This window comes from Bubalus kerabau, chromosome X (genome assembly GCF_029407905.1).
Source record: "Bubalus kerabau isolate K-KA32 ecotype Philippines breed swamp buffalo chromosome X, PCC_UOA_SB_1v2, whole genome shotgun sequence".
Taxonomy (NCBI): Eukaryota; Metazoa; Chordata; class Mammalia; order Artiodactyla; family Bovidae; genus Bubalus; species Bubalus kerabau.
In genome coordinates this window covers 88,994,552-89,010,231 of record NC_073647.1, presented here as the reverse complement: position 1 = coordinate 89,010,231, position 15,680 = coordinate 88,994,552, and the positions used below count along the sequence as shown (strand labels likewise).

Genomic DNA, 15,680 nt, shown 5'->3' with positions numbered 1-15,680 from the left:
ATATATATATATATATATATATATATACACAAAGGACAGATACAGATTTTTTGGAAGATTCATTTATTGATTTTTGGCTGTGCTAGGTCTTTGTTGCTGCATGGGGGCTTTCCCTAATTGTGGTGAATGGGTTTCTGGTTGCAGTGGCTCTTTGTGGAGCACGGGCTCCAGGGTGCGTGGGCTTTAGTAGTTGTGGCATGTGGGCTCAGTAGTTGTGGGACATGGGCATAAGGGATCTTCTTGGACTAGAGATCGAACCTATGTCCCCTGCATTGGCAGGTGGATTCTTAACTACTGTACCACCAAGGAAGCCCAGAACAGGTATAGATTTAATTCTGACTTTTACTGTCCATCAAGAGGTGTGATTTAAAGTAAATTTATAGATATAATAAGGTGGACTGAAGTTAGCAGTTTTTTTTCTTAAAGGTGTATTGAGGTATAATACATGTACAGCATTGTATAAGTATAAGGAGGACAGCATAAGGACTTGACTTACATATATTGCAAAATAATTATCACAATAAGTTTAATAATATCCATCACCTCATATAGATACTAGAAAAAAGAAAAACATTTTTTCCTTGTGATGAGAGCTTTCAGGATTTACTCTCTTAGCAACTTTCAAATATATCATACAGCAGTGTTAACTATAATCATCATTTGTACACTACATCCCTAGTACTTATTTATCTTATAACTGTAAATTTGTACCTTTTAACCGCCTTCATTCAATTTTCTTACCCTTTACTCCCTGCCTCTGGTGTCTTTTTCTAAGTTTTTTTTTTTTTTTTTTTAAGATTCCACATACAGTATTTATTTTTCTCTCTCTGACTTATTTCACTTAGCATAATGCAACCAAGTTCCATTCATGTTGTCCCAAATGACAGGATTTCCTCCTTTTTAATGGTGGAATAGTATTCCATCATATTTATGTGTGTGTATATATATATCATATTTTTTTATCTATTTATCTATTGATAGACCCTTAGGTTGTTTCTGTGACTTGGCTATTATAAATAATGCTGCAGTGAACATGGAAGTCCAGATCTCTCCTTGACACAGTAATTTCATTTCCTGTGGATATATACCCAGAGTGGAATTGCTAGATCCTATGGTAATTCTTTTTTTAATTTTTTGAGAAACTTCCTATTATTTTCCATAGTGGCTTTACCAGTTTACATCTTACCAGAAATGCATAAAGTTCCCCTCTTTTCTATGTCCTTGCCAAGATTTATTATCTCTTGTTTGTTTGATGAGTTATAGTCTTGTAACTTCAAGATATGTTGATGAGTAGTTCTAACCTCTAAGGTCATCCCATATGTTCATATATGTTAAAACTTTTTTATATTAGATTTTGCATTTCAATCATGAACATATTTGTCAAAAAAGATGAGGTAATCAAACTTATACTTGTATGTATTAATAGGAAAATAATTCTGATTTATAAATCCCTGAAGACACAGGTTGTTTCTTCCCATATCCTCTAATGCCTGTGTAGAGTAAAAATTCAGTAAATGCTGAGTGAATCAGATTTATTATAAAAGCATAAATGTTAGCTATTAAAATTTGTCAGCATGTATCAAGAACTTTCAAAGTTCTTGTTTTTCATTTAGAATATCCTCCCACCCACACACAAACACAGAAAAATGGTCAACTAATCAGTATACAAGAGAAGAAAAGTGAGTGATTAATATATGTATAAAAAGATAACCAACCTCATTAATAATCTAAGAAACACATAAAGAATGAAATATTTTTACCTGTTATATTGCTAAACATTAAAAAGAATACTTGGGTATACAATTATCTGTTGTGAGTCCTTGCTTTCAGTTCTTCTGGACATAGACCTAGAAGCAGAATTTCTGAATCATATGGTAATTCTATGTTTAACTCTTTGAGGAACTGCTGCTAAACTTTTCCACAGTGAGTGCAGTATCTTATTTAATTTAATTTATTTATTAGAATGGTTTATTATACATTATGCACATTATTATATACATTATAAATTATACAAGTTTATTATACATTTTATTTTTTGTATTATTTGTGTTACTTTTAATTGGAGTATAATTGCTTTGGGCTTCTCGGGTAGCTCAAACGGTAAAGAATCTACCTGCAATGCAGGAGTCCCAGGTTCGATCTCTGGGCCAGGAAGATCCATTGAAAAAGGGCATGGCAAGCCACTCCAATATTCTTGCCTGGAGAATTTCATGGACAGAAGAGCCTGGCGGGCTACAGTCCATGGGATTGCAAAGAGTTGGACACGACTGAGTGACTTAACACACACACATAATTGCTTTACAATATTGTGTTAGTTTCTGCTGTACAACAATGTGAATCAGCAATATGTATACATATATCCCTCCTCTCTTGAGCCTCTCTCCCACCTCAACCTCATCCCATTCCTCTAGGTCATCACAGAGCACAGAGCTGAGCTCCCTGTGCTATATAGCAGCTAGAGTACACCATTTTGCATTCCTACCAGCAATGCACAAGCATCCCAATTTCTCCACATCTTCACCAATGCTTTTTGTTTTAATTATAGTCATCCTCAGTAGGTATGATGTGGTATCTCCTTGAGGTTTTGATTTACATTTCCATAATGGCTGAAATGTTGAAATCTTTTCATGTATTTTTTTGCCATTTATCTTTTTTGGAGAAATGTTTATTCAGGTCCTTTGCCCATTTTTCAACTGATTTTTTGTTGAGTTGTACCATTTGTTTATATATTCTAAAAATACAATCTCTTATCAGATAACCATTCTGTAAATATTTTCTTCCATTGTAAGTGTTGTCTTTTCACTCTCTTGATAGTGTCCTTTGACACATGAAAGTTTTTCCTTGGAATCTGGTCCCATCACTTCATGGGAAATAGATGGGGAAACAATCAGTTCAGTTCAGTCACTCAGTCATGTCCGACTCTTTGCGACCCCATGTACCGCAGCACACCAGGCCTCTCTGTCCATCACAACTCCCAGAGTTCACTCAAACTCACGTCCATCGAGTCGGTGATGCCATCCAGCCATCTCATCCTCTGTCATCCCTTTCTCCTCCTGCCCCCAATCCCTCCCAGCATCAGAGTCTTTTCCAATGAGTCAAATCTTCGCATGAGGTGGCCAAAGTACTGGAATTTCAGCTTCAGCATCAGTCCTTCCAAAGAACACCCAGGAATGATCTCCTTCAGAATGGACTGGTTGGATCTTCTTGCAGTCCAAGGGACTCTCAAGAGTCTTCTCCAACACCACAGTTCAAAAGCATCAATTCTTTGGCACTCAGCTTTCTTCACAGTCCAACTCTCACATCCATACATGACCACTGGAAAAACCATAGCCTTGACTAGACAGACCTTTGTTGACAAAGTAATGTCTCTGCTTTTGAATATGCTGTCTAGGTTGGTCAAAACTTTCCTTCCAAGGAGTAAGCGTCTTTTAATTTCATGGCTGCAATCACCATCTGCAGTGATTTTGGAGCCCCAAAAAATAAAGTCTGACACTGTTTCCACTGTTTCCCCATCTATTTCCCATGAAGTGATGGGACCAGATGCCATGATCTTCGTTTTCTGAATATTGAGCTTTAAGCCAACTTTTTCACTCTCCTCTTTCACTTTCATCAAGAGGCTTTTTAGTTCCTCTTCACTTCCTGCCATAAGGGTGGTGTCATCTGCATATCTGAGGTTATTGATATTTCTCCTGGCAATCTTGATTCCAGCTTGTGCTTCTTCCAGTCCAGCATTTCTCATGATGTAGTCTGCATATGAGTTAAATAAGTAGAGTGACAATATACACCCTTGATGTACTCCTTTTCCTATTTGGAACCAGTCTGTTGTTCCATGTCCAGTTCTAATTGTTGCTTCCTGACCTGCATACAAATTTCTCAACAGGCAGATCAGGTGGTCTGGTATTCCCATCTGTTTCAGAATTTTCTGAAATGTTGTTGAGTTAATCTATGACATAGGAGGCAAGAATATACAATGGGGAAAAATAGTGTCTTCAATAAGTGGTATTGGGAAAGTTTGACAGCTGCATAAAAAGAATGAAACTTGAACATTTCCTCACATCATATTCAAAAATAAGCCCCAAATGAATTAAATACCTAAATGTAAGATCTGAAACCATTGTTGTTGTTCAGTTGCCCAGTCATGTCCAGCTGTTTGCAGTGCCATGGACTGCAGCATGCCAGGTGTCCTTGTCCTTCACTGTTTCCTGGAGTTTGCTCAAACTCATATCTAATGAGTCAGTGATGCCATCCAACCATCTGTCTTCCCCTTCTCCTTGGCCTTCAGTCTTTTCTAGCATCAGAGTCTTTTCCAGTGAGTTGGCTCTTTGCATCAGGTGGCCAAAGTACTAGAGCTTCAGCTTCAGCAATCAGTCCTTCCAATGAACATTCAGGGTTGATTTCCTTTAGGATTGACTGGTTTGATCTCCTTGCTGTCCAAGGGACTCTCAAAAATCTTCTCCAGCACCACAGTTCGAAGGCATCAATTCTTCAGTGCTCAGCCTTTTCTATTATCCAGCTTTCACATCTGTACATGACTACTGGAAAAACCATAGCTTTGACTATACAGCTACCCACTCCAATATTCTGGCCTAGAGAACTCCATGGACTGTATAGTCCATGGGCTTGCAAAGTATTGGACATGACTGAGCAACTTTCACTTTGACTATATGGACCTTTGTAGGCAAAGTAATATCTCTGTTTTAATATTGTGTCTAGTTTGTCATTGCTTTTCCAAGGAGCAAGCGTCTTTTAATCTCATGGCTGTAGTCATCATTCACAGTGACTTTGGAGCCCAAGAAAAGAATGTCTGTCACTGTTGCCATTTATTCCCCATTTATTTGCCATGAAGTCATGGGACTAGATGCCATGATCTTCGTTTTTTCAGTGTTAAGCCAGCTTTTTCACTGTCCTTTTCAGCTTCATCAAGAGGTTCTGTAATTCCTCTTTGCTTTTTGCCTTATGGGTGGAGTCATCTGAAACCATAGAACTCCTAAAAGAAAACATAGGCAGCATCGTCTTTGACATTGATCTTATGAATAGTTTTTGCATTTGTCTTCTCAGACAAGAGAAACAAAAGCAAGCATTTAAACATGAGAGTTAATCAGACTTAAAAACTTTTGCACAGCAAAGGAAACCATCAACAAAATGAAGAAACAACCTTGAATGGAAGAAGACATTTGCAAACAATATGTCTGATGAGTTAAATCCAAAATATATAAGGAAATCATACAACTCAATATTAAAAAAACAGTTTGATTAAAAAATGGGCAGAGGACCTGAATAGGCGTTTCTTCCCAAAGAACACATACAGATGGCCAGCAGATGTATGAAAAGATGCTGAATATCACTAACCATCACAGAAATCAAAACCACAATGAAATATCACCTCATACCTGTCATAATGGCTATTATCAAAAAGACAAGAAATAAATATTGGCGAGGATGTGGAGAAAAGGGGGCCTTCATACACTGCTGGTGGGCATGTAACTTGGTACAACCACTATAGAAAGCAATATAAAAGTTCCTTAAAATATAGAACTACCATGTGATCCATCAGTGCTGCTTCAAGGTATTTATCCAAAGAAAATGAAAACACCAATAATAATAATAATAAATATATATATATATATATAATATATATATATATATGTGCACCTCAATGTTGTTTGTAGCTTTATTTGCAGTTAGCAAAGATATTGAAGCAACCTAAGTGGCCATCAGCAGATGAATGGATACTGAAGTTGTCGTGTGTGTATGTGTGTATATATATGTGTGTGTGTGTATATATATATATATATGTATGTGTGAATATATACACACATACACACACACACAATGGAATATTTCTCAGCCATTGAAAAATGAAATTTTGCCATTTGTGACAACATGGATGGACCTGGAGTATATTATGCTTAGTGAAATAACTCAGAGAGAAAGACAGATATTGTATATTTTAATGTTATTTGGAATCCAAAAAACAAAATACATAAACAAATAGAACAGAAACAAATAACATAGATACAGGGAACAAACTAGTGTCTACCAGAGGGAGAAGTGTGGGAGGAGGTGCAAAAGAGCTGAAGGGTGTTTTCATTTTCTTTGGATAAATACCTTGAAGCAGCACTCTGCTGGATAACATGGTAGTTCTATATTTTAAGGAACTTTTATATTGCTTTCTATAGTGGTTGTACCAAGTTACATGCCCACCAGCAGTGTATGAAGGCCCCCTTTTCTCCACAGAGGCACAGACTACTAGCTATAAAGTAAATAAGTTACGAAGATGTAATGTATAGCACAGGGAACATAATATTTTATGATATTTTTATGGAATATATTCTATGAAAATATCAAATTACTGTATTACCTGAAACTAATATATTATAAATCAACTATAATTTAAAATGTAGTTAAAATGATCAATTTATGTATATTTTACCACACACACAGACTTTTATGAAGTATCTGTCTTTATCAGGAAATAGTAATTTTTCTAAGCCCATAAATACTTCTAGAGGAAAAAGAAATGCCATATAAAACTATGTGAGGAAAATCATCTCTGGCTTCCATTGAGGATTCTGAATGGAAACAAAAAATAGCATAATGTATTGGACATAGCTATTGTAATAGACAGTTATAACATTTCATACCTTTAGAGGACAAACAGGACATTCATAATGGGAAGAAAATTCTTTAAAGTCTCAATTTCAGTGATGTCCTTGTTAGGGATATACTCTTTGAAACCTACCTTGTTATTCAACTATTTATAAAATTTTTAGTCAAGGCTGAAAATGAAAACTATTAGGGCCCTTTAAAACAAAATGGAATCAGATATTTTTTCCTCTTTGTTCTATGGTATATCCTAGAGACTTCCTCACAGAAGTTGGAAATAACGATAGAAACTCCTAAACCATCCAGTGGTTTGTCAGTTGAAGAAAGGAACCGTAGTAACTATATATATGTAGTCTGTTCATTTTGTAAAAACCTGGAACATATAGTCATTCATCCCCCAATATTTATATGTAGGCCCAAGGCTTTTTGTTTGTATATGGGTCTTTTGAAATCCTCCTTTTCTTTCTAGTATAGCCATATCCATATTGTTTCATTCCAGGTTTCCAAATTTCCAGTTTCTAGTTTGCTTTCATGAAAGTAGAGAACAGAATTTTTAGATTTTTGTGATCTCCACCCCCATTCTATTAAAGTTGCTTCATGTACAGCTATTTTGGCAGTTACTGTTCACCTTTATTGAATGTTTCTAAAGCATTCACCTTTGTTTTCATAGAAATAATAACTGACTTTTATACTCACATTTCATCAGTTTACATAATATTTAATTAAGTCACATTAAAGAAAGGTCAGTGGGCATACACAGGCTTGGGAACAAACACAGTTGAAACTAAGCATGTCAACACTGCTGATGGAACAAGGAGTGCACTTAAGCTTGCTGTGGGCATCTGAATATTTTAGTGATAGAATGGAGACTATCAGTTAATCCACTGATGGTTGGTTAAGAGAACTTTTTGCAGAGTGAAAATTTGCTTTTTCTTAATGTATTCTGTATTTTCCCATCAGTAAATGGAGATCTACATCATTGTTTTTAATGGCCACATGGTATTTATTGTACACGTATTATGATGAGTTTTTGCTGGCAAGTGACATGAAACAGCTTGACTCACTTAACCAGACAAGGAATTAATGGGTAGGCTATTAAGACTGTTTATAGAGTCAACAGGAAAGATGATCAGCCAGGCTTGGAAAAATGGGCAGAAGCCCAGGGAGGCTAAAACAGCCAAGGTCACAGTCCCCATGACAGTCTGGTAGTAGTCTGCCTTGGCACTAGCTTTCTCAGGACTTCTGCCACCACCACTGCTAGCATCTTGACTGTGTTGCTGCAGCTGCTGCAAATTCTTTTAAATTATCACTGTGTATTTGTGTCATTTTCTCAGAATTCAAATCCCTGGGCAGAAGCATCTGCCCAGTCAGATCTAGACTTATTTAGCAGCATCTCAGCTTCAAGGATGAAGGGAAAAGGAATATCTCCTCCTCCAAACTTGGGCTTCAGTAGTCAGGGCCCAGTCCTACTGCCTATCACCAAGACTCTCTCTCACAGCAGGGGATTTCCTTAACCTAGAGTGTGTGTTTGGATACTGGGTAGCCAAAAATATGACAACCATCTGTAAAAGTGTGAATATACTAGAGTTTATTTAACCAGTGCCCTACTGTAAAAAAAAATGTAGGTTGTTTCCTATTTTGCTGATTTAAGCTACATGGTAATAGACACATTTTACTAATCCAGTAGGTAGAAAACATTATATCTTAGTTGTTTTAATTTATAACTTTAAATAGTTATATATAATATTATTATTTATAACTAATATAAAATTTATATATAATTATTATTTATAATTAATATAAAAGTTATATATGATATAACTATTATTTATAACTAATATAAAATTTATATATAATAGTTTCATATGTTTATTGGAATTTTGGATTTTTTATGTTGTTTTTTCTTTTTTTAATTTTATTTTGAATTAGAGGATAATTACTTTACCAGATTGTGATGGGTTTTGCCATATATCAACATGAATCAGCCATAGGTATACATATGTCCCCTACCTCTTGAACCCCCCTGCCACCTCGCTCCCTGTCCCACCCCTCTAGGTTGTCACACAGCAACGACTTTGGATGCCCTGCGTCACACAGCAAACTCCCACTGGCTATATGTTTTACATATGGTATTGTATATGTTTCAGTGCCATTCTCTCCAATCATCCCACCCTTTCCTTCCCCCACTGTGTGTAAAACTCTGTTCTTTATGTCTATGTCTCTTTTGCTGCCCTGCAAGTAGGATCACCAATACTGACCTTCTAGATTCCATATATATGCATTAATATACAATATTTGTCTTTCTCTTTCTGACTTAATTCCCTCTGTATAATAGGCCCTAGCTTCATCCACCTCATTAGAACTGACTCAAGTGCATGCCTTTTTATGTCTGAGTCATATTCCATTGTGTATATATGTACCAAAGCTTCTTTATCCATTTATCTGTTGACGGACGTCTAGATTGCTTCCATGTCCTAGCTATTGTAAATGGTGCTTCAATGAAAATTGAGGTACGTGTGTCTTTTTCAATTATGGTTTCCTGAGGGTATATGCTCAATGGTGGGTTTGTTGGGTCATATGGTATATTTATTCCTAGTTTTTAAAGGAATCTCCATACTGTTTGTTGTCCATAGAGGCTGTATCAGTTTGCATCACCACCAACAGTGCAAGAGGGTTCCCTTTTCTCCACACTCTCTCCAGCATTTATTGTTTGTAGACTTTTTGATGATAGCCATTCTGACCTGTATGAGATGATATCTCATTGTAGTTTAGATTTGAGTTTCTCTAATATTAAGCAGTGTTGAGCATCTTTTCATGTGTTTATTAGCTATCAGTATGTCTTCTTTGGAGAAATGTCTATTTAGGTCTTCTGCCCACTTTTTTGACTGGGTTGTTTTTCTGGTATTGAGTTGCATGAGCTGCTTGTATATTTTGGAGATTAATTCTTAGTCAGTTGTTTTGTTTGCTGTTATTTTCTCCTATTCTGAGGGTTGTCTTTTCACCTTGCCCATAGTTTCCTTAGTTGTGCAAAAGCTTTTAAGTTTAATTATGTCCCATTTGTTTATTTTTGTTTTGATTTCCATTACTCTCAGAGGTGGGTCATAGAGGATCTCATATATGGAGGCTGGGGAGATATCCAAAGATCTGCAGAGGGTCCCCCTTGAGTCTTCAGTGGGGAACAAATCAATGCATCAATTCAGTGGTTTATGTCAGAGAGTGTTCTGCCTATGTTTTTCTCTAAGAGTTTTATGGTTTCTGATCTTACATTTAGAAATCAAAGACCACACAAACAGATGGGCAGATATACCATGTTCTTGGTTTGGAAGAATCAATATAGTGAAAATGACTGTACTACTGAAAGCAATCTATAGAGTCAATGCAATCCCTATCAAACTACCAATGGTATTCTTCACAGAACTAGAACAAATAATTTTACAATTTGTATTGAAACACCGAAGACCCTGAATCACCAAAGTGGTCTTGGTAAAGAAGAATGGAACGGGAGGAACTGGAGGAATCAACTTGCCTAACTTTAGACTATACTACAAAGCCACAGTCATCAAGACAGTATGGTACTGGCACAAAAACAGAAATATAGTCCAATGGAACAAGATAAAAAGCATGGAAATAAATCCATTTACCTTTGGGCATCTTATCTTTGACAAAGGAGGCAAAAATATACAATGGAGAAAAGACAATCTTTTCAACAAGTGGTGCTGGTAAAACTGGTTAACTACATATAATGAAATTAGAACACTTCCTAATACCGTCCACAAAAATAAAGTCAAAATGGATTAAAGACCTCAACATAAGACCAGAAACTATAAAACTTATTTTGTTAATTATCTGACATATATTACATATATGGGATTTTTTGAAATATAATTTAGATGTCATAAAATTCACTATAATTTTATATGTGTAATTCTGGTGTTTTTAGTGTATTCACAGACTTGTGCAACCATTACTACTACCTAATTCCAGAACATCACTCCAGAAAGAAACCCCATGCATATATATTTTTGTAATTTGCTTACATGGATATTTTTTCTTTTATTTTTAAAAACCTTTTAAAAATTATTTTTTTAATTGAAGTAGAATTGTATTGGTTTCTGCCAGTCATCAACATGAATCAACACATGGGTTTTTTTTTTTTGCCACATGACATTTTAAAAATTCATAAAAGTTAAATTTAAAAATCTTTTCTATCTGCTTTTGGCTTAGGCTTAGAAAGGCCTTCCCACCCCAAATTTTGTTTTTGCTGTTGTTGTTAATTATTATCTACTTTTTTATAGCATTAATTTTTTTTTTACAGTTCAGTCTTTAATTCATTTAGGATTAATTTTGGAATAATATGGAGTCTAAACATGTTTACCTCACATGGTTAGCATGTTATAGCAACACCACTTATTTCTCCATTAATTTGAATATTTCCCTTATTATATACTAAATTCTTATATATACACACATGTCTGTTTCTGGTACTTTCTGTTTTGTTACCAAGAATCTGTCTGTTCTGACATTAGTAGTATTGTACGCATGAAACTTATATAATGTTATAAACCAATTTAAAAAATAAAACTTCTAAAAACATTTTAATGTGTCGTAGGGTAATTAGCATTATTATCCTTTTAGTGATGGTTTTTATAAAATTAATGACATACTTGGAAAGTTTAGTCATACTGAATTGTCATTTTCAACCTCATCAAACCTTTATCATTTATTTTATGGTTTATGTTTTCTTAATCAGTTATAGCAAATATAAAATAAGTGCTTTTTCAACTTACTGTATCTAGTGTTTAAATACTGTCAGTTGTTTTTCTTTTTCATAGGTATTTAATGTTATTTCATCGGTGGTTTGGGGCACAGTTTTGTCTTAGAACTAAAATTAGAAGATGGATTTTTCCTTGCAAAAAGAGCTATAGCATTACAAGTGGACCATGACTTACCTACAGATTATATCTGAGAAGCTTGAAACAGGTGATTGTTTTTATGGGGGAAAAAAGCATTCCAGCTACTAAATAATCTTAGAATCTAAGTTAGATTACTGCACCTAGACCATATTTAACCCATAATGTGATTGAAAAGTAGTTGACACATTTTGATGTCAAATTGTTGAAAACTACTTGCCTCTACTTTATCTGGGATAAAAATGGCCTTGTCTGAGGCAAGAAAAGTTTCACCCAAAAACATTTTCCTCTAGTCTATTATTGACAAGGCAGCAAATGTTCAGTTCCTGGTAGAAAGGCAGATAGAACTTGAGGTCTGTTTCTCAGTTTCTGAGTAACTTGTCCCCTCACCTGTATTCATTGCAGGGTAACTATTTTTTCAAGCATTTTCCTCAATTCCAAAGATGGGAGCATCTTTGGCTGGTTTTATTTTATGCCTTTTGCAGACGTTACCCTATTAAGTTAATTCCTTTGAGGCTGTTGTTAGCTCTAGACTCTAGCTTGAATTGGCTGTATGAGCATAGGTAAGTCTGAGTATACTCAGTGAAGCTATGAGTCATGTTGTGCAGGGCCACTCAAGATGGACAGATCATAATGGAGAGTTCTGACAAAATGTGATCCACTGGAGGAGGGGATAGCTCTTGAGAGTCCCTTGGACTGCAAGGAGATCAAACCAGTCAATCCTAAAGAAAATCAACCCTGAATATTCATTGGAAGGACTGATGCTGAAGCTCCATTACTTCAGCCACCTGATGTGAAGAGCCTGCTCATTGGAAAAGACCCTGATGCTGGGAAAGATTGACAGCAGGAGGGGAAGGGGGCGACAGAGGATGAGATGGTTGGATGGCATCATCGATTCAATAATCATGAGTTTGAGTAAACTCCAGGAGTTAGTGAAGGACAGGGAAGCCTGGCGTGCTATAGTCCATGAGGTTGCAAAGAGTCAGACACGACTTGTTGACTGAACAACAACAACAAAGTCTGAGTATTAGCTTCCTTAAAATAAAAGGAGGCTACTACCTTATTTATATTGCAGGATTGTTGTGAAATTATGTATATGAAAGTTTTGTCAACTATGCAATGCTATAGGACTCTGAAATATCTGTAGTTATCCAAAGGATAACACTTTTTTAAGAGGCAGCGATTTGTCTAGGAGTCACAAAAATAGCCAGCAGAGCACATTGCCTTTTCCTAATTTGAATGTTTTGATCTTTTTTGACCTTAACTAATATGCCTGAAGTCCTAACTCCTAATCTTTTGTGCATGCGTGCTAAGTTGCTTTACTTGTGTCTGATTCTTTGTGACCCTATGGACTGTAGCGTGCCAGGCTCCTCTTTCCATGGGATTCTCCAGGCAGAATACTAGAGTGGGTTGCCATATCCTTCTCCAGGGGTCCTCCTGACCCAGGCATCGAACCCACGTGTCTTACATCTCCTACATTGGCAGGCGGGTTCTTTATCATTAGCGTCAATTTTGGGAATCATCAATTGAGTAGAACAACTATGTTTTGAAACATACATTTGTCTACTCCACCTGTTTCATCTGGAATCTTAGTCTTCTGTTTGTATAATGACAACTGTCTGATGAAAGAGATTAGACACTCGATATTTTGAAAACAAGTTAAGGAGTAAGATGTGTTCATTTTAAATGTTCAAGCAATTTAAACAAGATGTGTTATATAAAATAATAAAGAAGCCAATACTTTCTCCCTTTTGTTTTCAATTTAGAGGTAGTGGATTTTAAATAAAAGCAAATAGGAAAAAACTAAATAAAAAATTTGATTTAGCAATATATACTCTAGAGACAGCTAGTTCAATGTTGTTTGCATAGCTAAAAATTATCAGTTTGCTTAACAAAATAGGGGTATTTTTTATAGCCCTGGTGTAATAGACTGGGTAATTTATGCCTGTTTATATGTTTCAGTTTATTATTAGTCTCACTTACTGAATTATTTCAATTTTGGTAACTTTTCTCTTAATTGCTGCACATTCCCTAGATTTTTTCTTCTTTATTTCCCCCTAAAGTGGGCTGTATTTTTAAAGAATCTTTTTTCCTCCATCTTTATTGAGGTATAATTGACAAATAGAAACTGTTGATATATAAGTTGTACAATTCGATGCTTTGATATACATATACATTGTGATATGATTACTGCAATCAAGCTCATTATCATATACATCACCTCACATAGTTACCATTTTTTGTTGTTGAGAACAGTTAAAATCTCTTTTTAGCAAATTTCAAGTAAACAGTACAGTATTATTAACTGTAGTCATCACGCTGTGTTTTGGATTTCCAGAATTTATTCATCCTGCATCATTTCCCCAACTCCCCAGCTCCTGATAACCACAATTCTAGTCTCTGCTTCTAAGACTCAGACTTTAGATTCCACATGTAAGTAAGATCATGCAGTTTTTGTCTTTCCGTGTCTGTCTTATTTCACTTAGCATAATGTCCTCCTGGTTTATTCATTTATTTTCCTTTTAAAAATTCTTATAATGAAATAACTTAGACCTACAAAGAGTATAGGAAACCCTATAACATATGTGTGTATCTTCTTCTTAGCCTAAGAAATTAAACATTACATATATAGTTGAAGTTTCCCTTTGTGCTCCAATTGCATCCCTTACCCCCTCCCCAAACTTCTGAATTTTGAGTTTATTATTCCCATGCATATTTTAATATTTTAACTAACACTACTATATATGAATATATACAAAACCAATATTTGGTATTATTTTACATTTTTAGGCTTTTGTATCCTTCTGAAACTTTTTATTTCCTCAACTATGTTTATGAGATTTTTCCATGTTGCTACTTATAGCCCTAGTTTTCAGTTTCTCAATCTCTGTTTTGTTGCCATTTGTTGCTATTTCTTTGTTGTGAGGCCCTTTCTTGTCCTTTATAGGAAGTTTAGGATATCCCAGTAGCACTTTCCCCTCCACTCCCCACCCTAGTTGTGATAACCAAAAATGTCTCCAGACATTGCCGATGTCCCTTTCATGGCAAAATCTCCCTTCTCCCAGTGAGAACCATTATTTTACTTCATTTATTTTAACTACTCTGTCATGCTTCATGATGTATATATCACCACTTATTTTTCCATTTTCCAGTTGATAGACATTTAGGTTATTTCTAAAGTTTTTTTTTCTGCAGTGAATATTTTTGTTCATGTTTTCTTACACAATGTGAGATTTTCTGTAGGGTAATAGGCTTTGGAGTGAAAATGTTGAGTTCTAATATATGCATATCTTTAACTCTACCAGATATTGCCAACCATGTTCTGTAATAGTTGTACTAATTTACACTCTCACCAGCTGAATAAGGGAGATCCTGTTGCTCCACATTCTCATTAACACTTTGGTATTGTCAGATTTTGAAATTTTTGTCTACCTGATAGGTGTAAATGATATTCATTGTAGTTTTAATTTGCATTTTCTTGATTACTGTAGTGATAAAAAAATTATGCAGTTGGAGCTGTATCCAACAAAATTAACATTACCATATAATTTATTAAGAATCCAGAAACCTTTCTCAAATTATGAGGACACATTATTTTAGGTGGATTTAAAAATAATGTTTGAGCTTCTTTGATCAGCTTTAAGAAGTGGTTTTGAGCCATCAGACTTCATACATGTCATGCTTGTTTGTACTCAACTTCTACAGTTTCTGTTTCCAAACCAGAGATGATGATCTAGTCATAATACTCTTCTTCCTCTTACAAAATGTTATTACTGATAGTGATTACCATCTGTGTTTAGGGAGTGGTTGAAAATACTTTAATAACTAGAAGTTATTTCCCTCAATGTTGTTGGATGCTCTTTTTCTCAGTCACCTCATTACTAATAGCTGCGTGCCAGATTTGTTTCTTTGATATTGACACTGTATGCAATTATTTATATTGTTACTTTGTTTTTTGAGTCATTCTGCTAAATGCAGTGAGAGTTAAAAAAGATGTTCTTGACTTTGTATCTGTTTTTGAGACATTTAAAATTCAAAAGATGGGCATAGCATATATTTACAAAATCAGTGAGTTGTGTGTTATATATTATATATAAATATATGTACAATATATGAAAAAATAAAATAGTATGTAGGGGATAGAATTCCTCAGGTTTTGAGTGT

At 35.1% G+C, this 15,680-nt stretch overlaps 1 protein-coding gene across 3 annotated transcripts in view; it reads left to right on the top strand.

The window, feature by feature from the left end:
- ATP7A (ATPase copper transporting alpha) overlaps positions 1-15,680 on the top strand; it is a 137,796-nt gene that overhangs the window by 35,754 nt on the left and 86,362 nt on the right. The window contains exon 2 of one of the 3 annotated variants that reach the window (XM_055565107.1): positions 13,855-13,949. The exons of the other annotated variants lie outside the window; for them this stretch is intronic. The gene's annotated coding sequence lies outside the window, so the exon portion shown is untranslated. The remainder of the gene's footprint in view (positions 1-13,854; positions 13,950-15,680) is intronic. 3 annotated transcript variants of the gene reach the window in all.